At 42.4% G+C, this 27,274-nt stretch overlaps 1 long non-coding RNA gene across 3 annotated transcripts; it reads right to left on the bottom strand.

Moving 5' to 3' along the window:
• Nucleotides 1-245: 245 nt before the first annotated feature.
• LOC310769675 lies at nucleotides 246-16,752 on the bottom strand. Of its 3 annotated transcripts, none has more exons than XR_014551788.1 (4): nucleotides 16,461-16,752; nucleotides 9,812-9,913; nucleotides 8,171-8,267; nucleotides 246-397 (listed from the first exon to the last, which is right to left on the bottom strand). It is a non-coding gene; the product is annotated as an uncharacterized lncRNA (long non-coding RNA). The 3 variants fall into 3 exon arrangements; XR_014551789.1 differs by lacking the exon at nucleotides 246-397 and adding an exon at nucleotides 6,667-6,813 and having other exon boundaries at nucleotides 8,162-8,267; XR_014551790.1 differs by lacking the exon at nucleotides 246-397 and having other exon boundaries at nucleotides 7,751-8,267.
• Nucleotides 16,753-27,274: the final 10,522 nt, after the last annotated feature.

The raw sequence follows: 27,274 nt of genomic DNA, 5'->3' as shown, positions 1-27,274 counted from the left end.
AGGGTCACCTGGAGACTTTGTTTTGCAGGCATTCTTTAGAGGGCAGGGTGGAGGAATCTGTATCTGAAGCTCACCAACAACTATCCCTAAAAAGCATAAGAAATATTTGTTTTTTTAAAAAAAGATTCAGAATCAACAGCAAATGATGCATCCATCTTGCCAACCCCAGATGTTTGTATTTTCTCACTAACTGAGGAGGATCACTGTAAGTAGTAGCCTTGAGGTTTGGAATTACAGTGCAGGGACCATCTTTACAGCAATGAAAATGTGATTATACAGAGTATTAAGGACGAAACCCAGAGAACAGTATCTGAGGTTTTCACCAAACGTTTCCACTGCTTTCAGAGCAAAGAATCACATGGCAAAAGGAGAAGTATCAAGTGAAGTAATTCATGGCCTAGGAAAAGCAGAGGGGAAATTGAGATTGTATCACTAGCTCCGCTGCAGTACAGAGAGTATCTTAATGCCAACGGCCCATCAGGACTGGGTGTGCAGTGGAGCATAGTATTTCTATCAGAGGAGCTTAAAGAAATTGAGCATTGTCTTTATTAAGACAAAACGTGCTGTACCCAATAAGACATTTGCTCAGAGAAGAAACTGGCAATTTATCATCCCTTATTTCAATCGGAGAAGTAAGGAACAAATCTTATGAGGGATGTCTTTCCACCCTCTCAGAAATTACCACTCTGGCTCAGCATGGTAATAGTATGTTTGAACCAAGCTTGGTGCTATATAGCAAAATGCACATAACAGGGCTGGCCCAAGGCATTTTGGTTAGGGTTGCCATATTTCAAAAAGTAAAAACCAGGACACTCCAAAGTTATTCGGCTTTTTTTAGACAAACCCCAAATGCAACGTTTCGATTGACTTGTCTAAGATCCAGGACATAGTGTTGTCTTTCAGAAATCCCCATCCCCCCCCCCAGATGTCAATTTCACCTTTGAAATCCTGGTAACATCCAGGAAAGTCTTAATATTATGGCAGCCCTAATTTTTGTACCTGAGGCGAACCACAAAATGGCGTCCCACTCCCCGCCAAGGAAGAACGGGGGTGAGTAAAGATCTACATCTGGTACAAGGGGGGAATAAAGATCTACATCGGGATCTGCTGCCCCCTGGATCCTGCTATCTGAGGTAGTCACCTCATCTTGCCTCGTGAGTGGGTCAGCCGTGGTACATAATAAAGCAGAGGAGAAGGTAAGTAAAATGGCTGGCACAAATACATATGAAATGAATGGTTGTATCCCTGCATGGCCAAACATAAGGGGAAGCAATGCAACTCCTCTGCTCATGTAATACTCCAAGGACTGATTCTGTAATACAAGCTGCCTCTATGCCAGAGACATTTCATAGCAGGAAATCCAAAACTAGAGCATCCAGTGTCTTCTTGAAGGTGTCCAATGAGCAGTCGTGTATTGGCAAATTTTACATATTCACAGCCCTGCCTCCTCACAGCCACTCCCCCTCACAGCCCTGCCCCCTTCTGAGAATATACAATAACCTTATCAAGGTCTAAACCACTGAGCATCTTGGACTTGCTGATCACTTGCTCTGTCCCAGCTTCTGCCAACCTAGCAGTTCAAAAGCATGCCACTGCAAGTAGATAAATAGGTACCGCTGTAGTGGGAAGGTAAATGGCATTTCTGTGCACTCTGGCACTCGTCACGGTTCTCCATGCGCCAGAAGTGGTTTAGTAATGCTGGCCATATGACCCCAAAAACTGTCTGTGGATAAACACTGGCTCCCTTGGCCTGAAAGTGAGATGAGAGCCACAACCCCATAGTTGCCTTTGACTGGACTTAACCATCCAGGGGTCCTTTACCTTTTACCTTAATAATAATTAGGAATGTATTACAATGATCAGTGCAGATCTCCATGTGTTTCCTTTAGTGAAACCTACTATTTTTCTGTGCACGTACATGGACAAATGCTTTAGAGTGCTCTGGTAAATTATTTGGGAATGACTTAACTTGTCCTTTTCTTGCAGTTCCACTGTACATAACAGAACTTGCACGCCATTGTCCCGAAACTGAAGTGCCTTGTGTTTTCAGCATTCCTAAATGCCTAGCTTTGGAGCATACAAAACAACTCCTCTTCAGTGTTCTTTCTGTATGCCTTCTCCTTAGTAACTCTAGGAGCCAATCCTCAGTGGCTCCAACATGCTGGTGGTGGTGGGGCCAGAGGCAAGTGGCTGGAGTAATGGATGCCCATAAGGAAATGAAACTCTTGGGCATAAAAGATTTCACTGGAATGTTAAGGAGCAATGCATGAATGCATGTCTTTTCTCTGGCCTTTGTAGCATGTTTGTATACCTCTCAGCTCCTAGAAGACCTTGCATTTGAGAAATTTCTCTTGAAAATAAATCTTTCCATGTATTCTTTGGTTCCCTCATTGGAGGTATCAGGCATTCCTCATGAGCAAGTAGTATTTGGCAGTTAAAGATATGACTTGCAGAATCTTTCAGCTATGAAACCAAGGCCCTTACTTTATCAGGAACACAGCTATTGACTGGGGAGCAAAGCCCCCTAAGATACAAAATCTTCAGACCATGAAGGGAAATTGAATGATTTTCTAATGGAGTATATCTGATCGCCACTGGCTTTTGGGTCTTCTCTTTAAAGTCTGCTCACTGGGGCATACATGACCACTCAGTCACAGACAGATTTGTTACTTTTGGGCTTTCAAGATGGCCATCCCTGCAAGTCCATAACAAAATTGATAGGACTTTAGTGGGTATACCTTCCTTTGCAATTCATGATGAACCTGAATTGGATTCAATTTCATGCCAGATTTGGCACTCTCAACGGAACGCCAACTCAAAAATGTTTTCTTTTAAAAATGCTTAGGTATAATACTGCTGTTGCAGTTGGTAGCAAACATACCGATGCCCCACAATGCAGATTACATATGTTTGATCATAACGGTAAAGGGTCAGGATCCAAAAAGTCCTTCATACAAGTGGAAAGAATGGGTGGATTACTGATTCTCCACTTCTAAACTGCATTGCATGCCATTCTAGAAGTTTTGCTGACTATTAGGAGTGGAACAAGGGACTGCAGTGCAAAGGAGATGGGAAAGCTGTGGTGCATGAACAGAAAATTCATATACAACACTTTAGATCATAGCTAACCTGCCTCATTTGCATTTTCCAAAACAATATGTGAAGCAAAAAAAATAAAAATCCATCCTTAGCAATTTGCACTTCTCAGAATCTTGCAGTTCTATTTTCTAGCCATACGATGGCTACAAAAATATGAGGGTTAAGTGTGCATAGAAGGTATATATTAGTGAAAATAACATGCTAAAAGACATCATATTAGGGGAACCTGTGTTGCAAAACTGTGTGTGCCAGGACAAATTATATACAAAAAATGTCCATATTAAGAGAATTTTGCTGCTGAATTTTCATGAGGATTAAAAACAAAACTGCCAACTGATGTGGAAGCGTGGAGAACAGCACTGAATGGAAAAATGAGAAACTGGTAAAAACTGAAATGGACAATTCAAGGTCCCCAAACATGCTGAGGATTCCACTCTCATTCACCTGAATGTAAGTAAAACTCCTCTGCTTCAAAAGTTGACCATCAACAAGTTGGTAGGTGGCGAGGGTTGCATGCAGCATCTACCAGCCTGTGGAATGTTTGTGGATGACTCTTCTCTTGCATTTCAATAGTGTGGTGAAGAAGTGGCAGAAGCTAAGCAGAGAGAAACAAGTCTGTCCATTTGGGGTTTCTGATTTCCTTTTTCCAATCCTCAACTGAGTTCTCCACATTTCTACCATTTGCAATATATATTTTTGAAATCCTCGTGAGAATTTGCCAGCATTTTAGTGCAAGTATATCCTAATAAATGCATTCTTCTATGCAGTTTTGATAAAAGCACACATTTTTGCAGGTGAATTTTTGCTGGATCAGGCCAATGGCCCATCTAGTCCAGCATTCTGTTCTCACAGTGGCCAACCAGAGGCCTGTGGGGAAACCTCTAAGCAGGACATGAGCACAACAGCACTCTGTCCACTTACGATTCCTAGCAAGTAGTATTCAGAGATGTAATTCTCCCTCCCTACTTAGAATCCTTCTCTAAATGTGCTGCCCACCATGCCTTTATCCTTTGACTGGTTGAGAATCCATCCTTCTCCAGTGGGGCTGCCCTGCCCAACCTCTTCCAGTTTGCTGGGAATCTGACATGTGAGTCCCTCCTCACATAATGGCTAAATCGGTTTTCTCATCTCTGTTTTTGGAGCCTCCCCAAATTAGCATTTTGTTTTCTTTTAATGAGAAGTCACTCTTAAAAAGAAAAAGATGTTGCTTGCATTGATTCTGTGACAGCCTTGCCTAGTTTTCTGCAGGAATACCAGGCTAATATCCAAGCTTGAGTAGATATCAGAAAACTGCATAGCTGAAATAAAAATCAATATTGAACCATGCTGATTGCAAACACATACCCTGAAAATAAAATGGTTTTTCACTGTAGATGTAATTTTTTAAAAAATTACAAGATATTCAATACAGTCACTATTGATTATTTTGGCGAGAGTTTCTGAAGGCTAATGGAGGCAACCTGTACCAGCTCCAGTACACAAAACTGATTATGTCGTCCTAGCAACTGCTTGAAAAGGTGGGGTGGATCTCACCTAGCAAAAGCAATGAAAATGCAGAAACTTGCTGTGATAGATAAACTAAATGAAAGGGGTTTTGTTTTGTTTTTTAAAAAGGACTCGACTCCATTTCCGACCCACCCCACTTTCCAGATAGGTCCGTGCTAAGTTGGAATAGTAGATTATAGAGTGGACACACTGTATAAGTTAATGGAAATAATGGCTCGTGTTATTTGTCTGAGATGACAAACAACATGTTGCTTCCCTGGCTATGTGCTGTAATTGCTATTACCAATTAACATTTATACAGCGGCTGCATTCACATGACAGTTTATTCCATTTCCCTGTTGTTTCCCAAACTGTTCATTTCCACATTATATTTGAGCTTTCACATGCCACAAATGCTATTTCTGGAAAACTAATGGAATATAGTGCATGTCTGGTGCTCATTTCTGTGTTGTTTGATTGCAGAAAAGAAAATCCTTTCTCAGCCTCCTGGAAAGCGTAGGGAGTACAGTGACAAAATTTGGGGTGGTACAGCGGCACACAGTTCTCTCCTCCTATTTTCATAGGTGAATTATGTGGGAACGGAAGCAGGAAAGTACGGAAAGGGCAGGAGAGTAGTGACATTGTTCAATGACATTCCTTGTTGTGCCACACCACACTCACTGGCGGGAATGAAATTTTGTGCAATGTGCCAGTCTCTTGGTCAGAAAGCAACAACTCTAAAATGCTGCAGCATGAAAGGAACATTAAAAATGGCACAGAAGTGTGAGCGTTATAATTAGGAAAAGCTACACAACTTTTGCACCTGAAGCCATGGCGTAATTCTGCTTAACGGCTGCACCGACCCTACATTCATGCATGGAAAGAGATTGCCCAGAAGCAATTCTACACCAGATACTTTGATGTGGAGCTGCATTCAAGCTGGCTTTGACATGTAACGAGGGAGGAGCAAACTGCAGTACCACAGCACACATTTTTCATACATCTTCTATACCCACCAGAGGGCCAAAATGGTGTAGTGGTGTAGTAGACGGCCTGGGACCTGAGAGACCAGGGTTCCCTTGGTGTCCTGGGGCCAGTCACTGCCTCTCAGCTTAACCCACCTGAGAGGGTTTTTGTGTGGATTGAATGAGGAATGAGATAACCACATACGCTGCCTTGAGCTCCTCAGAGGAAAGGGGTAGGAGATAAATGCAATAAATAAATAAATCCTGTAAAAAGGAACCTATAGAAGAAGAGTTTGGATTTGATATCCCGCATTATCACTACCCGAAGGAGTCTCAAAGCGGCTAACATTCTCCTTTCCCTTCCTCCCCCACAACAAACACTCTGTGAGGTGAGTGAGGCTGAGAGACTTCAAAGAAGTGTGACTGGCCCAAGGTCACCCAGCAGCTGCAGGTGGAGGAGCGGAGACACGAACCTGGTTCACCAGATTACGAGACTACCACTCTCAACCACTACACCGCACTAGCTCGTTCTGCCAGTGAGCATGGGGCTCCTTCATTGCCCACCCTGCACAAGGATGACTGAGGAACCTTTGGCTTTCCAGATGTTGTTGGATGCAAGAAAAATACACCACTCACTCGCAGAAAGTACCACCCTGGGTGGGGGGCAGGAGGGAATAGAATTTGAACAAATGAATTGGTAAGTAAATAAAAAGTAAATATTTGTGAAACAAAGATCAGATACAGAAGAACAAACTAGACATCAAGCAGTGCTTCTACCTTGGCCCCTAATCAAGTGCTACTCCAGTTCATCATGTCTCTCCCATTTAGAGCCTTACCAGGCTGAACTTTTTGCCTTGTGAACAGCATCTCCCTCTGGAGCCTGGTTTTCTCAAGCACGCTTCTCTACCCAAACCCCAAACCCCATGCCAGCTTTAATTCCTAAACGATACTTTGTTTTTCACAAGGTGTTCTTCGAGAAGCAGGTTTGCTGCAAAGTCTGTGCAACGGTGGCATATTAGTTAATACTAAATGAACACCGAATGTTATCAGCATCAATGTGACATCCAGTTTGCTTTCAGATATGAATTCATTATGAGCAATGAAATTACATGGAATATCAGTATATCAACACCTAGAAGCCTGTCAGATTGATGCCCTTTGGAGATCCGCTCCTGCCTGCTGTGATGCTGAATAGCAATGATGAGTAGACAAGGTGCTGTAGAGATATATAGATCTCTCTCTCTCTCTCTCTCTCTCTCTCTCTCTCTCTCTCTCTCTGGGTGTGGGTGTGTGGGTGTGTGTGTGTGTGTGTGTGTGTGTGTGTCTGGAGAGAGACCTAGTCTTGCATTATTCAGCAGGGTGGGGGGAAATATTGAATTAAAATGGATTTATTTAAAAACACATACATGGGCTACATGCACTGAATTAGCAACTCTGGCACAACTTTCTCCTCCCTCCCTTGCTTTTGACTCTCCTTCCCACTTGCCTCTAAAAAGAAGCACCATACATTAAACCAAGGCTTTGAATTGTGCATTCTTTCCACAGAATGGGCCAAGGTATTACAGCAGCCATTATGCCAGAAGAATAAATCATGATTGACAAAACGAAATTTATTAATACAATGGTTTAAGGCAGTTGACAGAATTTTTTTGTCAACAGAACAGATTAAGGGATTCTTTTTAAAAAGGAAGGAAGGAAGAAATTTGCAGATGGAATGGCTTTGATGTTTATGATGAAAAGCATTTTGTTGATAGACTGAATCAGAGTCAAGGGGGGAGGGTGTGGAGAGAGAGAAAACGCATTTTCTCAACACAAGGGGTTTAGCTCATTGACAAAACGCATTTCATCCCCAGATGTTTTGGCTGAGCTGTCAAGTATTCTCCCAGCCTGACATTCACCAATCACATTGTCGTCAACTCAAAAGCATTCTTTCGTTAGTAGCTCTGAAGAAACAGCTGAAGGCATTACAGGAACGCCATGATTGGTCCCGCTGAATCGTTAGCTATGATAATGTAGTTACTTTAATGCTCGTTAAGTGGCAATGGAGCCAAACATGACTGTGGGAGAAAGATTGATCCTTCCACGCCTGTTATTCTCATTTTTAATCTTTTGCTACAAGTCAGTATTAAATAGTGTCTGTCTGTGATAGAATAGGCGTTACCAACTGGGATTGCGTAAAAGGACAAAATTGATCTGTTTGTTCATGTGGCACCACCTAATCATTACATAAGGAAAGGAATCAGGCTAGTCCCTTATATTCTGTGTTTGGATAGGGATGGGGCAAAACAGGAGAGAACTGCCAACTTGGAATTGCCACATGGAAGATGGAGCAAGCTTGTTTTCTGCTGCAGGAGAAATGGCTCAGGAAGGACCTGAGCCATTCAATTCAGTTTGCAAGTCAACATTAGGAAGAACTTTCTGTTGGTAAGAGCTGCTTGACAGTAGAAGGGACTATCTCGGAAGGTGGTGGAGTGCCTCTCACTGGAGGTTTTAAACAGAGATTGGATGGTCATCAGTCAGGGATTCTTCAACTGCGGTTCCTGCATTCAGGGGGTTGGACTAGACTTTGTGGTTCCCTCCAAACTCTACAATTCTATGAAACTGAAAGTGACAGATCTGACCTTCTCTCCCACTTGCACATCTGTGCGCACCTCAGATGTCCCACTGAGCATGTCATCAAGGGCTTGAATACCACTTTCTGTTTTGCACCTGTTTCACCTGCAACAAGTTAAAACGAAGAAGTTAAGGGAGTCAAACACAGCAGGACAGCATTACGTTAACTAACATGAACACATTTGAAGACTTTGGGGTTTGTTGGGGGGGGACTTTTTAAAATAAACCCATTTTGCTGTGTTTCATAAAAAAAACCTTTATCAGGGTACTGGGAGTGCTCTTGCATTTCAACTCAAATGTTTTGTACGGTTTATTATGTTCTTCTAAATAAAACTGTCAGCTTTATTGCTGCTTTCATTAAAGTGTTTCATTGTATTCACAGTGACTTCAGGGTAAAGGAAAAGATGAGTGTGTCCCAGAGATGGTCAACAAAACTTCCCCTTCTATAATGCCTACATAAATCTGCTTATGTGAAACACTCACCTCGCTCCATAATCTCAGGTCTTATTAACCTCTGGTGCTGCTCCGGGAAGATTCTGCCTGTGCCAGAAGGTCATGACCTTTCCATTACCTGCTCACCATCTCCTTCATCCTTACCTTCTTTTGTGTGGGGAGAGTTACCTCACCTGTCAGATGGCAACGGTGGTTGCTTACGAGTAACCAGGCAGGACTCCGACCAGTCTTTTACAGGTTTTATTTAGGTGCAAAACTATTTACAGTTGCAGAACCCAAAGTTCATGTCTACCTCAATCGCTAGCAGAATCCGGGAGTGCTTGTTTCCTGGACCTCCCCCAACATAAGAGTCTCCTTACGCCCAGCGTTTCCTTTCCCTCTTTGTGCTTTAAACTTCTGCGCAGGGTGGGCAACAGAAGGGGCGTGCTTCCCTCCTGGCCAGCTTTGCCAGGAGCGGTGTTGAGGCTCCTACCAGCATCCTCTGGTCCTTTCACCTCTTCCCCACTAGAGGTGGGGTTTTCCTCATCACCGGATGAAGAACTGCTTCGCAAGATTTTCGGAGGCTCCCTGTAACACAACTGCCCCTCTGTTTCCCGCCCCTGTTCTGATGGCAGTTCCCTGACATCACCCCAACAGTCCAACCCAAGGAAGACCCAACTTGCAATTTGGCCCCAAATCAATTTGGGCTAGGTGGGGGTCATGTTTAATTAGTGTTTTTAAAGCCCTAATTAAAATATATTGCTTGAACAGGGCTGGGGGGAAGGAGATGCTGCATCCCCTTCTGCTTCCCTGCAGAGAGTAGGAGGGCTCGATCCTGCTGGGTCCTGTTTCACGATCACCTCTGTGCAACCACCTCCAGGCAGAATCAGATCCAGGCTCACCATTTCCCATGGGAGAATTCCTAGGTTGACTCCTGCGTCTTCCCAGCCATTCCTCCTCTAGAGGTCCACCAGCAGGGCCAGAAGATTATGGCATTTCACTAGAGTTCCTCCACCATGTTTGGTATGCAGAGGTATACAGTGTCTTTCTACATGAGGTTCAATTTGGAATTTGTGACCAATCACTGTGAGAGACCTAACCTTCTTTTCACAGCCTTAGACAGCAAAGCCATCTTTCTAAAAGGGCTTACTCCAAGATACTCCCCTGTATAATGTTGTCAGTACACAGTGAAACTGTTGATAATAAAGTTGGTGCACCTGCAATCTTCTAATTGGTCTGGGAGGCTTGCCATCAGAACTGGAATAGTCTGGCCAGAAAAGCAGAAGTCTTTGAACTGTGAAGCATCTCACAGTGCCTTTCTAATAAAAAAAGAAAAGAAGTGATGCCATATTTCACTTGCCAGAATGAGTGAGTTTACACAAAGTTTGGTGGGTGTAACATAGTTCGCCCATGTTGAATGGGAGCGAGTTTCTGATCCTACAAAAAAAAGGAGTGGTGTATCCAATTAACCTTTCAAGCAGGCTGATTTCCACAGGTGAAAATGCGATAGCACTGCAAAAAACTTTCCCTATTTTTTTCTCTTCCTTGTCTCCTCAATGAAGTGGATATGGAATTATTGCAAGGGTTTTGTGATCCAAAGTTTAACAGTGATATCGAGTATGGCACAAGTGGACTTCAGCTCATGCAATATGCTAGCCCCCATCTACTCCAGAGGGTCTCCCAAAGCATATTTGGAGGGTGTACAGGGGAGGTGTAGGCAGGGGAGAGGAAACATAAGCCTCATTCCTCAAGCAGAAGGCCACAATTGGATGTCACCCTTATTTTGCATGCTGGTCTTAGATCTCATAATTATTTCATATATTGTCATCTCAGAGAGGGTTGGTATCCCTCAATGACCACAAATTCCAGGCAGATGTATAAAGAAGCAAGTGGTACAGGAACACAGGAAGCTGCCTTGTTTTACTTATAATTTTATAAAAGTATTGTTGCACACACCCCGATCTCTGAGTGGTAAGAAACTCCAGGGATTCCTGTGCCTATCCAGGGTTCAGTTTCCTTGGAATGAAGGTGAGCAGAAACTCTGTGGTATCTTTAGGATATCTGGTTTTATTTACACGCATATACAACCTGAGACTAGAATGGAGGAGCTCACAGCATTAACACTCCAGCAGATCTTGCCTCTGTGTCTCTAGCTTTCACCATAAGTCAAAACTGTCATACAGAGCTCCCCTTGGCCTATTGCTCGCTGTCCTAGGATGGGCTGACATCTAGCCAGGGAAAGTGGAGAAAGCCTCGCCCATTTGTTATGGGAATTAAATGAGCAGGAAGAAAACCATGTACACCAACCTGAGCTCCCTGGAGAAAAAGGTGGGATATAAATGCAATAAATAAGTACCGTGCATCAGATAAGTTTTCCTTCCCCATTCTATGTAATTGACTTTATCATGCAACAGGTTGCCATGCGGTTGCTCCTGTTTTCGAAGACCTGCATCAACTGTTTGAAACCAATTGCTTTATTTAGAACACTTATCAAAAACTGCAAAAATGTGATTTTCACTTCAGGAGATGAAAATCACAGATATTCACAATGTCCCTATAATTTAAAAACATCTCTGTATGCTTCTTCTTCCTGTTGTTTTTTTTCAGTGCCCAGATAAGAAAACTAAGTAATTTTAATCTTGCCTTTCTTTGATTCACCACAGGGATGTGGAGCCCAGGGCCTTCCAGATGTTGTTGGAATCCAACTCCCATCATGCCCAACCAACACAGCATTGGAGTCCAGCAATATCTGGAGAGGTACATGAGAAGAACCTGCTGGTTCGGGCCAATGGCCCATCTAGTCCAAGAGTGGTTGACAGCAACTAGTTTTCAGAAGCAATTCTGCCTCAGACTTTACCTGCTTCTTACTCTTGTGGTTCATGACTGGGGGTGGGGGGAAGGTTGAGAAATACTGATGGTTCTCATGAGCAGTACAGCCACGATGGTAGCCTAACTCTGCAGGAACATAGTGTTATGTGCCACCCCCTATCTCTGTGGTAGCAAGATCCCAGGGAGCTCCAGGAGCTCACCCTGGGATGTTTTTCCATTGGAAAATCAAGGCACAGCAGAGGCTGCAGTGTCTTTAAGTCTTAAGATATATGGTTTTATTTACACATATATACACCTTAGCCTTGATGGAGGGAGTGCAGAGCATTACACCCCAAGAGTGTCTCTTGTTGCTTCTCACTTAGTTTCAGGAAGCTTGGGTCCAGAGCAGATGCCAGCCATGCTCCCTGGTCTTTGGGTACAGATGCTCCCATCCAGCCCACATGGAGTTCTGACCCCACTTCCTTCTCATCCTTTTCAAAAATCCTCCTGCAAAAGGACACTTTTTTCATGCGGTGATATCACATCCCCTATGTCAGAGACCAGGCTGAGGAGTACTGCTCTGATGAGGCATGGTGGGAGCCTCCCCCTCCCCCTGCTCCTGACCAGGATCCTGAAGCTGCCCAGGAGCAGTCGAGGACTATAGATTTGGAACAGTGGTTTGCAGAGGGGCATAGTTCTAAAGACAAAAGTTGGGACGAACTGGGGGGCGAACAGCAAAGCCTATCAGTCCAAGTTCATGTAGAGCAGATAAGGTGGCTACACAAAAAGCACAGTGGTTACAAGATCAGGTTGCAAGAAGCGGAAGTGACATGGGGGGGGAGCAGGGGAAAACCTTAATTGGGAACACCTTCATTCCAAGAATGGCTGCTTTGTTCTTTTGCTGTGGTCATTAAAGACTCTTTAAATGGTAAGCGACTCTTTTTGCTTTCTCCTGCTTTGTCTACAGCCAAATTGGGGAAAGAAGCTGAGTCCCCGAAGCCTGACACCCTATAACCCTGGCAACCTTCGTCTCCCAATTCTCCTGTCTCCATCCACTACTCAGAGCCAGGGGAGGGACAGTATTTACATTATCAATCGCTCATACTGGTGCAACACTTTGCTCTCTTTGTTTCAATTTGTTTCTGAATGGCACCTCTGTCAGCTGATCTCCTGAACAGGAAAACTGGTATAGCCTGCATTTTAATGCTTCCTTTGCTGTATTTAACTCCTCATACTATTCCAAATATTAGCTAAATTATATCACTAAATTTAAGAATCTGGGGGTTCTTCCCTGCCCCACAGAACATCAGGAAGCTGCCTTATACCAAGTCAGACCATGGGTCCCTCTAGCTCAATATTGTGACCACTGACTAGCATCTAAGGTTTCAGGCAGAAGTCTTTCCCCATTCCACCTAGAGATGTTGAGGATTGAACCTGTGACCTTCTGCATGCCAAGCACATGCTCCACTCCTGTTCAAACCTGCAACAGGAAATTGGAAAAAGAAAAAAAGACAACAACTGCTAGACCATAATTGGCTACCACAGTTAGGAATCACCAGTGATAAGAAAATTAAACAAAACAAAACCATACAATGCTTTTTCAGACTCCATCTCCCCCACCTATTCATCACCTGCAGCACTGATTGCATATACTTCATGCATTAAATATATACACCTTATTTCTACATGCCTTGGGGGTTGATAAACAGGGTCCCTATTTTAATTTTGCAGAGGGATCAGTTCCTTTTACTACTTCATGTCACAGCACAGAGTTAAGCCTCATCTGCTAGCTGCTGACGGTAGGAATTGCTTTGTTATGGATTTCCATGCTTTTAAATTGTTCTGTACATTCACCCACCATTCCATTATAACTCATTTTTTCCCCCATTTACTCCTTTGCTCTTCCCATGGCCAAGCAGGAAATCCCCTTTCTAATAGCCAGGCCCAGCACCAGAAGTTTGGGCATCCACAAAGGTCCATTTCCTGGCATGGGTCCCATCCATTTCTCCTTCATGCAGTCACCGCATGCTCGTTCATCCATGCTCTCCCACTGGTGATAGTGACAGTGTCTGCCACATTTCTGTAAACTGTTATTAAAAAATAAATAAACCTGCTCATGAATTTTGTCAGCATATCAGGCCCCCACCTGTAATAGACATTTACATCTGTTCATTTCATTAAAAATTATACAGCATTTGTCTTTGTTGTTGTTGGGTTTTTAAAAAAAAAACTCAAAATGGTTCACAAAAAGAATAAAACTATCACATTATTGGTGCAAACACTTAACAACAACTATTTAAAATATTCAAAAAACTTAAAACCAGTGATAAGCAGATTTAAACGCACACCAACATTTCACATCTCTGGGAAGTTTTGTCCAAAGAATAAGTTTTTTCATAGGTGCCAAAAAGAGTCAATAGGTTGGGAATTCCGAAGTGTGGGTTCTGCCACACTAAAAGATCAGTATCTTATAAATGCAAAATGGGTATTTTGTGGCACCTGTAACAGTGCCAGTTCTGCAGATTGAAGCAGGCAAGTATTAATATACAGGGTGAGGGGATAGGTAACCTGGTCCCAAGTAACACCTTGAACCTGACCCGGTAGTGAATCAGCAACCATTGCAGATCTCTGAGCACAGGTGTTATATGCTGACACAGCAATCATGGTGCAGCATTCTGCACCAACTGCAGATTCTGGATCAAGCACAAAGGAAGACCCACCTAGTGCAGATTGCAATATCATTCCACTTGAAACAGTCAAGTTTTATAGCAAACGGATGTGGAAATGTTGAAAACTGAATTTAAGACTGAAGAAACGAGAAACCAAGAGAAACTGAAATTGACAGATTCTCCTATTCCAAGGCACTACTCAAACGGGATGGCCTTCTGTGCCCTAAAAGGCAGGAAAAGCAAAATTGATTACCTTACTGACTCAGATGAAGTGTCTACTGTATGCCACTTCTGTTTCAGCAGCAATCGGGCAGGTGCCTCTTAAACACAGATGGGAAACTTGTATGCTCCCATCAGATCCAGTAAGTAAAGCCAACGGTCAGGGATGATAGGTTGTGTAGTCCAGCTATCTTCAACCTTTTCAGACCCAGGTCCCACTATTAACTCAAACATGCATTTGGAGACCCATTTCTTAATCTTTTACCATATATTTGCATGGTGATAGTGCTCCCATTATGGATCAGGCTGCAACCTACTAGTTGGTCCCAACCCAACTATTGAAGACCAGTGATGAAGACCAACACTATCTAGATGGCCATAAGTTCTCCTTCCTTCTTTCATGGGAGAGGGGAAGACGTCACAGAAAGAGGTTCTAGTCAAGACCTTGCACCATTGTGCTAGTTGTCTGCTTGTAGGGGATTTTTCACATTTGGGAAGGCCTGAAAAAACATGACCTCCCAACTGGAGTTTGAATTGATGCAGTCCATTCTATCACCACCACCATGCTGATGAAGGTATAGACCAGAGCTCAGTGTAAATGGGTTATTGGAAGGATAAAATGAGATTAGACATGTCAAACACTTTGTGCTGGCATGGAAAGAAGTCCTTTTTGTACTTCTGGACACTCTGTGCTGCAAAGCGCAGATTTGGACAAAGCACCATATTCCTTAAAAAGTCTTTAAACGACTTCATAATATGCTGTGCCCTTGCTAATTTATTTTTCTTTTCTTTTTTGTACTCTTACATTTCTTTTCATCCCCACCCCCCTTCATTTGCAAATAGGGAAGAAGAGGGGGAAGGAAAAAATCCTTTTGTGCAAAGAATGAATAACAGATGAGATCTATGTTTGACTGTCTTGTTTCAAAAGAGTGTTCCATGTATAGAGGACACTCTTCAGAAACAAAGGCTGCCTTCAACAATTTCACTATTTACAGCAAGGCCGCAATTAAAATCCTGTGACCTTTAAGGGGACTCTTGACTTCAAAGGCGAAGCCAGTGCTGTTACATAATAAAAACAGAGTCTGGGGAGTGGGCAGGAAGACAGCTATCAAAGGAGCAGCAGCCCCCTCCTAACTGGCAGCAGGTGGGTTTGATCCAGAGGAGTACGGCTCCTTTGTAGGGCACCCTTCAGGAGGAGCAACCAGCACCATACAGGATCCAGTCCTCCCATTTATCAGCTTTGTGAGGTAAGGATTCGATCCTGCATGGTGCTGGTTGCAGCTCTTTCAGAAGTGGCTCCCTGCGAAGGAGCAAGCACCCCTCAGATTCAAACCCACCAGCTCATAGTTGGGAGTGGGGAGAAAGAGACACAATGGCTCCTCTTTCCCTGCCCCCTCCCATCCATATGTTGAAAATAGGGCTTTAAAAATCCTTCACCCTGTACCCCACCCCAAACAAAAAAATTTGTACAGGGATGGATCAAGGGTGAGTGGTCAACCCAAAGTGATTAGCCTGATTTTGGGGGTGGGGCACAAATCAGAGCCATGGGGCAGATAGGGGGCTTATGTGTGGCCCTAGTTGATATACCCCAAATATACTATACAGTGGTACCTCAGGTTACATACGCTTCAGGTTACAGATTCCGCTAACCCATAAATAGTGCTTCAGGTTAAGAACTTTGCTTCAGGATGGGAACAGAAATCATGCTCTGGCAGTACGACGGCATCTGGAGGCCCCATTAGCTAAAGTGGTGCTTCAGGTTAAGAGCAGTTTCAGGTTAAGTATGGACATCCAGAACGAATTAAGTACTTAACCTGAGGTACCACTGCCAGAGCAAGATTTCTGTTCTCATCCTGAAGCAAAGTTCTTAACCTGAGGTACTATTTCTGGGTTAGCAGAGTCTGTAACCTGAAGCGTATGTAACCTGAAGTGTATGTAACCCGAGGTACCACTGTACATATATGCTTATACACAGTACATGGCACAATACCCCATCTAATAGAACCAGCTGGCAGAGGGTAGCATAGTAGTATGTTGGGCTTGGGCTGGTTATATATGGCTCCACAATTCTGATCAGGGTAACCTTGGTCCAGTCACTGTCCGAAGTTAACCTGTTTTATACAGCTGTTATAAGGATTAAGTGTGATACCTGACACCCAAACATACCAACCTGAGTTCAATGGATGAAGGAGGGTCTATCAGTTACACTGGTGCTCCAGCTGATGATAACAACATTCCTGCCTTGAAAAATATTCCAGTGCTCTTAAATCCTGGGTCCACCAGATGTTCTTGGACTATGGTCACATCCACACCATCCATATAAATTAAAATATCACACTATCACTTTAAATAGCCACAGCTTCCCTCAAAGAATTCTGGAAACTTCATCGTGCTGATAGTTGTTAGGAGAACCCTATTTACCTCCCAGAGCTACAATTTCCAGAGTGTTTTAATGGTCAATTCATCTTCCCATGGAACTCTGGAACTGTAGCTTTGTGAGGGGAAATGGTCCCCTAACAACTATTGGGTCTCATAACAAACTACAACTCCCAGAATTCTTTGGGGGAAGCCATGACAGTTTAAAGTGCTATCATGATGCTTTCAATGGATGGTGTGAATGTGGCCTACATGGGTATTCTAATCCAACAACCCCTGGGACATGGTTGAGGAGCACTGCAGCCTGCCACTTGGTACATTCCATTCGACCCACCTCTAGGTATGCAACACTTCATTTGCCTGCATGTGTAGGCCACATCTCAGTTAAAAACAAAGAAAGGGTTCACAGTGTACCGTACAAACCAACTTTTGTATAAGCTCAATAGAGGAGCCCCCGGAGCATGAAAACCTGGTATTCAGATCCAAGCATTTGGGAGTGGAAGAACACCGGCTCCTCTTGAGCAATCTGACTTTGTAATTGCTATTTCAGGTAGAAATCATTAAACACGGAAAATAACCATGCCATTGCAGAGAGATAAATATCTCTCTCAACAGAATACACAAACACATATAATGATAAACGCCGCCTTATCAGTCATTTGCCCTTCAGAAAGGTCAAACATCCCCAAAACATCTACTCTGCAATGATCTTAGAGAAATTATCATTTGCAGTCGCCAACGTGGTCACATTATTTCTGACGATTGTCAGTTTCCCCCCTAGAATATTACATTTTCTAATATTTAGTTTTCTGGCACTCTTTATTTTTTTGTCCCCTTCCTTGTGCCTATCTGTGTAGATTAGAAAGGTTCTTAACTGTTATCTGTAATAGATTTTGCCAGTAGCAAAATTCATGCAGGCATAATAGAGGAACAAAGTGTACTCCGATGAAATTGCGACCATAATTTCCAGCCGCCTGACATTTATTGCATATTGCTATTAGAATTCAAGTGCCTATTTGTTTTGTACTTTGCTTTTATTCTTGCATCACAAATGTATAATGGAAAAAAGATATTTTAAACGCCAAGTTAACTATCACTGATCAACATGAGGCACCAAACATAATCAATATTACTTAAACACACTCCTAGGCAATTAATTTTTAAAGGAATCAAATTGTTGCACCTCATCAAAATTTATAACAATACAATAAAGGATGTTACATTCTTTATTGTTTAATTAAAAGCAACATTTAGCAGCCGCACAGCTAAGTGCCAACGCATTAGGACACAACATTTCCTGTTTATCAGCGTGAGATATACAAACAGGACTTGCAGAACATTTTATATTACACGAGTTAATTAGACTTTATTAAATTTCATATGCTTATCAAATTATTGAGCATGATAACTTCAGAACCCCAGAGAAATATTCCTGTAATGCATCCAAGTGTAAATGAGGCATCCTTAATGGATTCGGCATTTCCATCGAGCACAAAATAAGTTTTATGGAAAAGACTTCTTGGGAACTAAGTGGAGAAGCCAAACACTGTTGAGGATGGGGAGAGCCAGCAGAAGGCTAAGTAAGCAGATGATTTACATAGCAGGGTGCAAAAGTAAAATAAAAATATAGTACTTGGTGTCATGGGTATGGATGTCAGAGAATCCTGATGAAAACACAAATGGAAATTGCTGATGTTCATTTAATTGTCTCATGTCAGATGTTGCTGTTGTTTTCAGTCTACAGACGACACACAATTGATGACTTCTCCCCTCCATTTTCTTTGCATTGAAACAAATGGTGTGGAAATAATTGCATCATTAATTTCATCAAACACACCTTTTATAAATGATTATTTAAATCATGTTGAATAGCAGACAGATAAATAGCATGCTGTTTGGTGGAAATCAAATTGCAGCGGAATGGAAACAGAGCTGATTGTGATCAATACAGGTGGAATAGAAATCATTGCCTTCTTACATCCTTAGACTCTTGGCTGAGTCCCAATCCACAAGCTCAGCACCATGCAGAAGGGATGTGAAGGTCTCCTTGCCACCATGCACAGGCCCAGCTTTGGGCAACTTCCATGCATGGTCCTCCAGCACTGACACCTGACACCACTGATACCTTCCAAGACTCATGGTAAGGATCAACACCTGCAAGTCTCTGTTTTAATGTCCTACAATGAGCTGGTTGGGGTGAATTTACATTGGGCATGCTGGGGCACTATGGAAACTGGAGTTCTGCTTGTGGGTTTCTCACAAGTTTCTGATTGACCACTGCGAGAAAAGGATGCTGGACTAGATGGGCCATTGGCCTGATCCAGCAGGCTCTACATATCTTCTTATCCCTGATTTAGCAAACAGTGAGAGAATAGCATTGCATCAGCTGTCAGGGATGAGGCAGATCTGGTCAACTCTTCTCTTATTTCAAGTCATGGTGCAAAGAAGCCTTTCTCAACCTGGCCAAATGTATGGAGGACACCAGGTAGTGGAAGGTCCTCCTTTCTCCTGAGCCAGCGGAAGAAGAGGTCTTATCCCACTTTACTTTGGAAGATTAAACCTGGGACCTTATTGACCATAGGTCAATAGTAAAGAACATCCTTTGTATACAGAAAGTCCCACCTTTAATCCTTGGCATCGCCAGTTTATAAGATTCATGAAGCAGGGAATGAGAAAGGCCTCTGTCGAGCTCCACACAAGAGACACTGCTAGTCCAATTAGACAATGCATATGAGGCTTGATGGGTCAGTCACCTGGCTTTGTACCTGGCAGATTTCTGGTTCTCACACAGGCCTTTTGAAAAATACAGAATAGCCTCTCTTGCTCTTCTGCATCTTCTTGAATATGCAAATCCCAGTGAACAGATGCTATCCTTGTTCTGAGTTGTCTGCACATGCCCTAGAATGTGAGATGGGACGATCACCATACATATTTCACCACTTGATGGTGCAGTCATCAAGTAGCAGATACACATTTGTGAATGATTATTCAGATATAGCAAGGAACAGGAAAGGTTTGTGATTTCTTGTGCTGCTGAATTGCAACCCGCTATGTTTTTGGGATTCAACAGCTTTTTACTTATTCTCCAGAGGTGAATATCTGAGTGGAAAAGAAAAACCATTCTTCCACCGTATGAAATGCAGAATGGATGCAATTTATGTAGTGCAATAACAAGCAATAAGTGCAAGTGTTCCAATCTTAATTAAAAGACATTACAGATGATTTACAATATCTTGGATATGAAGAAAGTTGCACTTAGATATATGCTATTGTATCAGAAGAAACACATCTTGCAAGGTTCCACATCCAAATTTAATAGCATTGTTACCCTCACTTTTACTGCTGGGTATAATTTTCTTCCCTTCCCCTCTGTCTTCTTCCAGCTGAAATGATGTGTGAAAAGCAAAGGAATTTTATAGTTTACCTTGTAATGATCTGCACCAAGCAGTCATGGCAAAAGTTGACTTTGTTTTGATAGGGTTAGTCAAATAAATCAAGGATTGAATAGTTCCAAGTAAAGCAGCCTATCACAAAATCAACACCTGGTCAGCTCTGTGATAAAAATTATCACAAGGCAAGCATGGCTGCAAAGTTGGTGGCAATGAGTTGACCTAATTTGCAAACAAATGCGTTGCAACCTACACATATATAGTTACAATAGCATACACAATTGCATCATATATGGCAAAATTGCTTTGTAAAAATATATATTAAGAGAGATTTGCGCTAAAATGCTGGTGGATTTTCACAGGAACTTAAAAAAAAAATGCAGACTGATGTGGAAATGTGGAGAACTCTCCTGCTATTTTTGAACCCTTTTTTCCCCTTTCAGAATAAATAGTTAAAGCAGAAATTGTTGAAAATGGTACACTGTTCCATGTTATTGATTTTTCATCTTGTTGTTTGTGAGGTTTATTTATGACTGCTTAAAGAAAACAATCGAAAGACGCTTAGAAATGAATAAAACAGAAAGCACCATTTAAAGAATAATAATCGACCACTGAACATAAACACAGATTCAGAAGAACTTTCAAGACAGCCAAAATGTGGGGGTAAATTGATGTACACAGTGGTGTTCCCAACTACGTGTTGATCATTTGGGACTCTCTATGTACACACCTAATCTTTTTCTCTGTAAGTTAAAAAAAAAGACATATAAATACCTCATCAGAGCAGCTAGCTTTTTACGATTTGTGTAATGGCCTGCTTTTTCGAGGAGAAACAAAATGTTCCTAGCAAACAGACTCAATTAAATGTGGAAAATAGTTTCTCGTATTTATTTTAGTGCTTGTCCAAAGAAGCACACATCCAAAGTACAGGACAGAGACAGAGTAAAGATGTTATGGGGCGGAGAAACCCAACATACTGTGAAGAGGATGAGAGACACTAAACTTATGGATTCTTCAAACATGCCAACATAGGCTTTTACTTGTAGCTAAGCATATGAGCCAACTCCTAGAGGCCAAGGTCACTTTGCCCCCCAGTAAATATTTGAGTGAGCCAGTGCCCCCAAATTTGATGGCCATTGTCATTCAAACAGGGTGTGTGCACCGCATCGTGTGATTTATGCAAGGAAGGGCTTACCTGCCCCCCCCCCCCATTTTATTCAAGTTGACACCCCTGCAGGAAAGGAAGAGATCTTTATTGAGACAAATAACAGCAGTAGACACAGGGCTCAGGAGTCATGGTTCTGGGAGTCAAGAGCAGGGCAAATGATTCAGAACTGAATGTAAGCAACAAAGATGCCCCTATAAGTTTCCACACCCCACCATCCAAGCTTTCAAAGACAAGGTGTTGCATCTCAATTGCAAGACCTGCTTGCCTTGCAGAAATGCCGGGATTGCCAATACACGCTCCTTGGGGATTAGGTGGGTCTTCACCCATCTGTGAAGGCAGCTCCTCATTCTTGGGGACAAGATTGCACCCTCCTTTTCAGCCTCTGCTGCCTCAGGTTCTGCCTTCCTACCTTGGCTGCTCTGAGCTTCAAACACACACATACACACCCCAAGCCTCCACTCAGGAGTATTTTAAAATGGGTATTTTAATGTAAATCTATCCTAATATATGCAATTTTGCCCAATATGCAGGCTCTTTCCCCTAATATGATGCATTTTACATGTTATTTTTACAAATGCATGTGTTTTAATGCATGCTTTTCACTCAGGTATGCATGTTTGTACACAATAGGGTACAACATCACAAAAAGTGGAGAAAAGTGGGAGTTTTGAAGGATAACTGTGTTTTGGTTGCATGTTCTTTCGAAAAGTGTTTGATAAGTAGGTAAAGGTAAAGGGACCCCTGACCATTTGGTCCGTCATGACCGACTCTGGGGTTGCGGCGCTCTTCTTGCTTTATTGGCTGAGGGAGCCGGCATACAGCTTCCCGGTCATGTGGCCAGCATGGCTAAGCCACTTCTGGCGAACCAGAGCAGCACACGGAAACACCGTTTACCTTCCCGCCAGAGTGGTACCTATTTATCTACTTGCACTTTGACGTGCTTTCGAACTGCTAGGTTGGCAGGAGTGAGCTATGTAGATACATGTTAAAATTTGAAATGAACCAAATCTCTTGCCCACCCCTAATGCACACAGGGCTTCTTCTTTTTACTCACCTTGTTTTAGTCTCTCATTTAATACACATAAAGGGAGGCATCCTACATCAAGATCTGCCGAGATAAAGAAGGTTAGGCTCTAGCAGATCACCAGCTAAGCCAGGAAGTCTCCAGTGCAGCTGGGCTATGTCTGTGTATCTCCCAGCCAATCCTAAACCAGGATAAATCTTTTAAAATCATGTTTTGGGGGCGTGGTGTGTACACAGGGAGGGAACTTAGGCTGGATCCTAAACCTGTTCAGCCTAGTCACATGACCCGGAAACTTAGTGTAAATTAAGCTGGCAAAAAGGGTGATGTATTGAATCATAGAATTCTAGAATCAGGAGGGATCCCCAAAGCTCATCTAGTCTAACCCCCTGCAATGCAGGAACCACACTATTTTAAAGGCTTGTTTTCCCTCTGTTGGGCGTAGGCCAGCTCAGCTAGCAGTCGCTCCACTCCTCAACAGGGGTAGGATCTGGTGTGTTTTATGGCAGCTTAATTTACACCAGCTTGCTCCGTGCTAGCTTCTTGTGTCTAAGATTCCTCCGAAAGTAATTATTTCTGTACGCAGTATGTATATATGCAACATGGAGTTGCTGTTAATGGGGGGAGGGTCATCATGTGCCTAGCCAGTAATTTCTTCCCTGTAAAATGCTGTTATCCAACCAATTAGTGCAAAAAATCAAGATAACATTAATGGCATTTCTTCTTCTTCTTCTCCTCTGCTCTTAATTAAAAGGACCATGTTTTCCTCACCCCACCTTCCTTGCAGTGACTAGTGAAAGCACAGTTATAAAATCAAGATTTCTTTTTCTGGTGAGCAGAAAACAGAAAGATATGTCCCACTCTCATATTTACACAAGGTCCCTCAAAGATGTTGCTGCACAACACTTCCCCTAATTAAACCACACTGGAGGTCGTTTGCAGTAACACACCTGGCATGTTCTTTGTTGCTGGTGTTCATTAAAACACAGTGTTTTGTGCAGCCTTGTGGAAGGAAAGGATACTCATCAGCTAAATTGTCACTAAGTGTTATATCAATATTTGTTGCATGTAGGTATCCCCCCGACACACACACACACTGAAAACCACCAACAAAGAATATTAAGGAATCTAGCACAGTCTAATGTTTCATGCATTGTCTGCACAGACAGGAGGGGGACAAGGCAGTAGAGTCCTGAGGGTGGACTATACTGCTTCAGACTGCAAGAGGGGAGGATCCCATTTCTGAAAGCTCTCCATAAACACCTCCCTGCAAGTAGAACATTTCTACCAAGGCTTTTTGGTCTGAGGCACTACAGTACCTGTTTTACTCACAAGTAATCTTTTTAAAAAAGCAAAACAGTGGGGAGCATTAAAAAGGCAACCTGCAACTGTGGCATGAAGTGGCACAGTCCACTTTGCAACCTTCTACCGCTGCCTGTAACCTGAGCCCACAGATGCAGCAAATGGGGAGAGAAATAGGGGGTAGCATGGAATGCACAACTTCAGGCTGTCGCAGGCAGCATTTTGGAGCAGTCTGACATACTATAGTTCATCCTCCCATGCAGGGAGCATTCTGACTTGCTACATTTTTCTCACAGTTTTGCTTCATGGCAGAATTCTTCATGTAACAGCATTACTGAGTTCAATCAGCTTTTAATGCAATTTTGCAATATTTGGATTCAATAATATACAGTGGTACCTCGGGTTACATACGCTTCAGGTTACAGACTCCGCTAACCCAGAAATAGTACCTCGGGTTAAGAACTTTGCTTCAGGATGAGAACAGAAATTGTGCAGCAGCGGCAGCAGGAGGCCCCATTAGCTAAAATGGGTGCTTCAGGTTACGAACAGTTTCAGGTTAAGAACGGACCTCCGGAATGAATTAATACATAACCAGAGGTACCATTGTACTGCAGATCTACTGTAGCCTTCAGACAGTGGGACTGCATGACCCAAAGAGCTATGATAATGATGATGATGAGTTTTCTCCTCTAACTAAAATCCTACTCTGAGTAAACTCATTGATATCAATGAACCTAAGTTAATAGGTTCAAAGGGTTTGTCTGTTCTGAGCAGGATTTGCACTGAATACTTCTTCTTCAACATATATATCTCAACGTTTCCTCCAAGGAGCTCAAGATGGCATTACACTCTCCCCTTTTCAGCTCAAAACAACAATCCTGTGAGGTAGGCTAGGCTGAGAAAGAGAGTGACTAGCCTAAGTGAGTTTCATGACTTAGTGGGGACTTGAACCCTTATCTCCCAGCTCCTAGTCCAACACTCTATCCACCACACCACTGGTGCAGTACATCATCATCATCATTATTATTATTATTAAATTTATTACCTGCCACTCACCCAAAAGTCCCAGGGCAGGTTGCAACAGTAAAACCCAATATTAAAAATAGTTTAAAATAGCTTACAATCACAAAAATAAAGTGGGTCCTAAAACTATACACCCCAAGTGTCAAAAACCAGGGTAAAGAGCCTTCACTGAAAGCTATAAGGTGAAGATGCCAGACGGACTTCTGTGGAGAGGAAGTTCCACAATTTTGCAATCACCACAGATAATTCCCTCTGCCAGGCTGACGCCACCCTGAACTTCAGAGGGGGGTGGAAATACCAAGAGGGACCCCTCAGCCAATCTTAACACCCTCAAGGGGTTATAAGGAAGAAGGCGGTCTTTCAGATATTTAGAGTCTTAAGTAGTTTAGGGATTTAAGCACAAATGTGAACACCTTGATTTAGTACAAGAAACAAACTGCAAGCAATGCAATCTCTAAGCAGTGTATAACAAACACTATGTGGGTGTGTCTCTGTGTAGAGAAACTACAATACTGTATAATAGACTACAAAACAACTTGCTGGGTGGAGCAGAGCTGCTACTCGCTTCCTGGCAGGTGGGTCACAGCCGCTTACAGGGAGTGGGAGTAGGTGAAGCACCTGTATTTATTAAAAAAGAAGAGGTTAAGGCTGTTTTGATTCCACAGGGCAAATGAGTGGGAACAAAAGATTCAGATTTTTGGCTCCACACCTGGATCAGGTGATATCATGTCCATATTGATTCAAATCAAATTGGGTCAGATCCAGATTGCTGAAGCAGGTCCTTAATTGAATTGGAACTGAATTACAGAAGCTGGTTGTCCATCCAGGCATGACCCCTTTGAAATATTTTACAAATAGAATATAAATGGGTAAATAAATAAATTTAAGTTATCCGCCCTCAGACACGTGACTTTTCATCATCTGTTCATTCATTCAGTGTCAGCAAATATGATCTAGCCCCAAATACCTCATTATTATTGCTGCTCCCGATATCCTCTGTTCTCAGCCATGAAATATTGAAGCCTCTAAAAATTAGTGCAAGCAGCTGCTTATTTCTGCCCGACTGCCGTATCTCCCGTGGGGATATTCAGTTGTGCAAAATGGGCTGAAATTCTCTTGCGCCTGATATGTCTTTATAATTGGAGGCTCAACAGTAAAATGATTTTACAGCTCGTTTTTTTACTACCTTCCTCCACTTACATGTAGCCATCAATGAAGAGCACACATTAAATCCTATTATGCTCTTGCTAGCTTCTGCTGATGGAAACAAGCTGGAAGAACTGCGCTTCATGAGCAAATAATGCAGGAATTGATGGGCGATCATTATGGATTGGAAAGATTCTAGTGTTTCTTCTGAGATCGCTGTAAGGCTGGCTCTCAAGCCATTGTAGGCCAGGCAAGCAAACACACAAGAGATCAATAGCAAAATTGTATCAGGGAGATAGGAATGAACAAGGAGTGGCATGATGGAGATGATTTAAAACACATAAAACTGCTTAATATTTGAGAAGTGCTGGAAATGTAAAGAAAAGGATGGTACATTTTTTCATATGTGGTGGGAATGTAAGAAGGTGAAAAGCTTCTGGGAGTTGATATATAATGAGCTGAAAAAAATGTTGAAATATACATTTGTTAAGAAACCAGAGGCCTTTCTCTTAGGAATTGTTGGTAATGAAATAAACAGAAAGGATTATAAAATTTTTCAATATGCAGTGACAGCAGCAAGAATATTGCTGGCCCAGAATTGGAAACAAGAACAAATACCAACGTTGGAGGAATGGAGAACGAAGCTGATGGACTATGCAGAACTTGACAAACTGACTGGGAAGATCAGATACCAACGAGATCAAAGATTCATCGAGGACTGGAAAAAATTAGCAGATTATTGGGAATGTATAAGTGATAACGAAATAACGTTAGTGGCATTTAAAGAAGCTCTGTAACAGAACAAGAAATATTGCAAAAAAGTAAAATATAAGAGGGGGGTAAGCATAAAGGTAATATCAAAATTTGGAAATGTGTATCTAAAAAAATAGAATTTGAATGATTGGCAGAGAAGCTGAAGGAAGTCAAAAAATTGGAAAATTTATTGTAAATTGTTAATGTGGCACGAATGTATGCAAAATTAATAAAATATATTTTTTAAAAAAAGAGAATATCGAAGTGACATGCAAAAGAATCATACAATGAAAAACATATAAACATTATAAAATTATAAATATACCTTACGTATGTATACAAACTTGATGAGAGGTCTGAGCTTGCAGTATCACTCAATGTTTTTGCTCTCATTTTGAAAAGATATCAATCCATATTCTGCAAATAAAGAATTGTTTTGTTTAGACTACTATACTATACTAGGGACACGGGTGGCGCTGTGGTCTAAACCACTGAGCCTAGGGCTTGGCGATCAGAAGGTCGGTAGTTCGAATCCTCGCAATGGGGTGAGCTCCAATTGTTCGGTCCCAGCTCCTGCCCACCTAGCAGTTTGAAAGCACGTCAAAGTGCAAGTAGACAGATAGGTACCGCTCCGGCGGGAAGGTAAATAGTGTTTCCATGTGCTGCTCTGGTTTGCCAGAAGCAGCTTAGTCATGCTGGCCACATGACCCAGAAGCTGTCTGCGGACAAACGCCGGCTCCCTCGGCCTATAGAGCGAGAGGAGCGCGCAACCCCAGAGTCATCAGCAACTGGACCTAACGGTCAGG

Source organism: Podarcis filfolensis (genome assembly GCF_964270895.1).
Source record: "Podarcis filfolensis genome assembly, chromosome: 8".
NCBI classification, from domain to species: Eukaryota; Metazoa; Chordata; class Lepidosauria; order Squamata; family Lacertidae; genus Podarcis; species Podarcis filfolensis.
This window is presented reverse-complemented; position numbering and strand designations above follow the sequence as displayed.